Source organism: Canis lupus, chromosome 4 (assembly GCF_048164855.1).
Source record: "Canis lupus baileyi chromosome 4, mCanLup2.hap1, whole genome shotgun sequence".
Taxonomy (NCBI): Eukaryota; Metazoa; Chordata; class Mammalia; order Carnivora; family Canidae; genus Canis; species Canis lupus.
Genome location: NC_132841.1, coordinates 20712557 through 20716226, shown reverse-complemented (window position 1 = coordinate 20716226; position 3670 = coordinate 20712557). Strand labels below are relative to the sequence as shown.

The window sequence follows — 3670 nt, the reverse complement described above, 5'->3', positions numbered from 1 at the left end:
GTGTGGAGACTACTTAAAGAAACAGGAAGAAGGAGAAGGAAAGGAAGAAAGGAAGAAAGAAAAGAAGAAAGAAAGGTTTAGAGGAGCCTCACCAAAGTTTGGTCAAGGACAGTGTTTGTCAGGGAGCACCTGGGTGGCTCAGTAGTTAAGAATCTGCCTTCAAAAAAAAAAGAAAAGGAATCTGCCTTCAGCTCGGGTCATGATCTCAGGTTCCTGGGACTGAGCCCCACAGTGGGCTCCCTGCTCAGTGAGGAGTCTGCTTTTCCCTCTCTCTCTCTCCCTGTTTGTTTTCTCTCTCTGTGTGTCAAATAAATAAGTAAAATCTGAAGAAGGAGGAGGAAGAGAAGGAGGAGGAGAAGTCTTTGTCAGAAGCCAATACAAGCTTCCTGTACTCTGCCCCTTCCCACTGGTTAAAGGAACTAACACTCATAAAGCACTTACAACACCCCAATAATCCCATTTTTGTTTGGAGAGAGGGAATTGGAATATTATCATTAACAGAAATCATTTCTGGATGGTGGCATTACAAGCAATTTTTCTTTCTTTCTTTGAGCTTTTCTATACTTGCCAAAAATTTTACCAGAAAAGAGGAGGAGGTTTAAAAGAAGTTAAGGCAGCTGGCTCTCCTGTACTGGGGCCCTCAGAGCCAATAAGCTTTCTACCCAAAATGAAGAGACTCCATCATTCCACTTCCCCATTGACCCTGGGGTCAGGGGGCAGGTCTGGAAGCTGGATAATATTACTTTCAAAAAAAAAAAAAAAGCCACAACACCAGTCTGTTAAATACATGCAATGAAGTGCCCTGGAAAGAGAGCAAGTCAGCAAAATTCTTATTATTTTAAACCTGGAAAATCAGATTAACTCTTTCCCTACACCTTAAAAAAAAAAAAAAAAAAAAAAAGGAGTAAAATATGCAGGCCTAAGGCAAGATGCCAAACCCAGTTTCAGGATTTTAAAGGAGAAACCATTTCTCTTCAGTTTTATTACACACAGGGTGTAAAGCTGGGCCTCATATCCCACTATTTACATGCAAATCCCACCAAAAATGAGTTGGCCCCACTCCAGATGCCCAGTTCTCAAAGGAACTCTGTTTCCAGTGAGGCCCCTGCCTGGTAGCTATGAGTCTCTTTTCTCTGCTTTCTTGGGGAAGAGAGAAGAAAAGATGCTAAGGGATTTCCCTCACACTCTGAAATTATCTTGAATTGAGAAACAAATGTTGCTTTGTTCCTTCTCACAATCTGTTACCAGTTATTTAAGCCTTTTTTTTTTTCAAGATTTATTTATGGGGTGCCTGGGTGGCTCAGTTGGTAAATCGTCTGCCTTTGGCTCAAGTCATGATCCCGGGGTCCTGGGATTGAGTCCCTTGTCAGGCTCCCTGCTCAGCGGGGAGTCTGCTTCTCCCTCTCCCTCTACCAGCTTGTTCTCTCTCTCTCTCTCTCTCTCTCTCTCTCTCTCTCTCTCGCTGTCAAATAAATTTTTAAAATTTTTTGTTTATTTGAGAGAGAAGAAAGAGAGAGTGGAGGGGCAGAAGGGGAAGGAGAGAATCTCAAGCAGGCTCCAGAATCTGATGCAGGGCTTACTCCCATGACCCTGAGATCATGACCTGAGATGAAACCAAGAGTCAGATGCTCAATTGCCTCAGCCACCCAGACGCCTCAAGTTGCTTAAGTCTCTTAACAGGAATCCAGGATGACCTCGTATTCATCTGTCGACCCTCTAGAATGCCCCCCACAGCTTGGCTCAAGAGCCAGAAAACAGTTCTCTGAACAAGATGGTAAAGAACACAGTAGGGCAGCCTGGGTGGCTCAGTGGTTTAGCACCGCCTTCAGCCCAGGGCGTGATCCTGGAGACCGGGGATCGAGTCCCGTGTCAGGCTCCCTGCATGGAGCCTGCTTCTCCCTTTGCCTGTGTCTCTGCCTCTCTTTCTCTCTCTCTCTCTCTCTCTGTGTATGTGTGTGTGTGTGTGTCTCATTAATAAATAAATAAAATCTTGAAAAAAAAAACATAGTATGATAAGGGGAGAACTGGATGTTCAAGTTGGTGCCAAACAGCCCTGGTGTAGGACTTAGTCATCACCTCTTACAATAAGGTACATCTGGTTAGCAGAGTGCTTATAAAACACACTTGTCAATTTAGACATAAAAACATTAATATTTTAAAATAACATCTTTGAAGGAAAACAATTTCTGTTTTCTACAAAACTCTGGGATCATACTTTCCCCATCCACAAAAAGAAAAAAGAAAGAAAGAAAGAAAAGGAAAAAGGAAAAAAGGGAGAAAAAAAACCCCAACAATCCAGGAAAGAAAAAGAATAGCGGGATTGCCTGGGTGGCTCAGCGGTTAAACATCTGCTGTAGGCTCAGGGCCTGATCCTGGAATCCCTGGATCCCCTCGACTGGGGCTGGAGTCCCACATCGGGCTCCCTGCATGGAGCCTGTTTCTCCCTCTGCCTGTGTCTCTGCCTCTCTCTGTGTGTCTCTCATGAATAAATAAATTAAATATTTAAAAAAAATAGCATTGGAAAAACAGAAGGGGTGAGAGCCTTCAAATAGAGATAACAGTCTCTAAATCTTGGTCTTGCTTTCAGAATTGACACTGCTCCTCTTACTGGGACAAAGAATCACACTGAGAATATTAAGATGTATGTGTTAGCTTTTATAGATTTTTATTTATTTATTTTAGAGAAGGGGGACAGAGGGAGAGAGAGAATCTCAAGCAACCCCTCTGCCAAGTGCCCATTGAAGGGCTTCATCCCAAGACACTGAGATAAGGACCTGGGCTGAAGCCAAGAATCACCAAGAGTGAGATGCTTAACTGACTGAGTCACCCCAGCACCCCTATGTATGTCCTTTAAATTAACTAATTTCTATTCCACATACGTAACATTGCTTGGGGTGACTTACGCTCCTATAATAGAATCAGGAAATCTACTATTATAGCTAAAAGGAACTTCATTTCATTTGTTCATATTCTTCCCTATTCTGTCAAAACACACTAGATAGGGCAGCCCGGGTGGCTCAGCGGTTTAGCGCTGCCTTCAGCCCAGGGCCTGATCCCTCTGCCAGTGTCTCTGCCTCTCTTTCTCTCTGTGTCTCTCATGAATAAATAAATAAAATCTTAAAAAGAAACACACACACACACACACACACACACACACTCATGATAAAGAAACTTAGGCCCACAGAAGCTAACCAAGTGCCCAGTGTTTCATAGCTAGTTAGTGACTGAGCCAGGAGTGGAAGTGAGGGAGATCTCCAACTCTAGGTCTGAGACAGAGGTCACTAGTGCTTGCCTTGGCAGTATATATACTGAAATGGAAGTGATAGAGATTATCACGGCCCCTGAGCAAGGATGACACACAAATCTGTGACTTGTTCCACATTTTTTGGGTGAAATAGATAAAGGGGATTGAGAGTACACATCTCTTTCTTTTTAAAGGTTTTATTTATTTATTTAAGAGAGAACGAGCATGAGCTAAGGGTCGGGGGTGGGAGGGCAGGCAAAGAGAGAAGCAAACTCCTGCTGAGCAGGGAGCCTGACTTGGGGCTGGATCCCAGGAGCCTGAGATCATGATATGAGCCAAAGGCAGATGCTTCACCAACTGAGCCACTGGGCTCCCCCAGAATACACATATCTTGATGAGCACTGAGACGTGTATAGAATTGTTGAA

At 43.7% G+C, this 3670-nt stretch overlaps 1 non-coding gene across 1 annotated transcript; it reads left to right on the top strand.

Moving 5' to 3' along the window:
- Positions 1-3284: 3284 nt before the first annotated feature.
- On the top strand, positions 3285-3386 carry LOC140632785 (U6 spliceosomal RNA). The gene has a single exon (XR_012030473.1). It is a non-coding gene; the product is annotated as a U6 spliceosomal RNA (small nuclear RNA).
- The last annotated feature ends 284 nt before the right edge of the window (positions 3387-3670 follow it).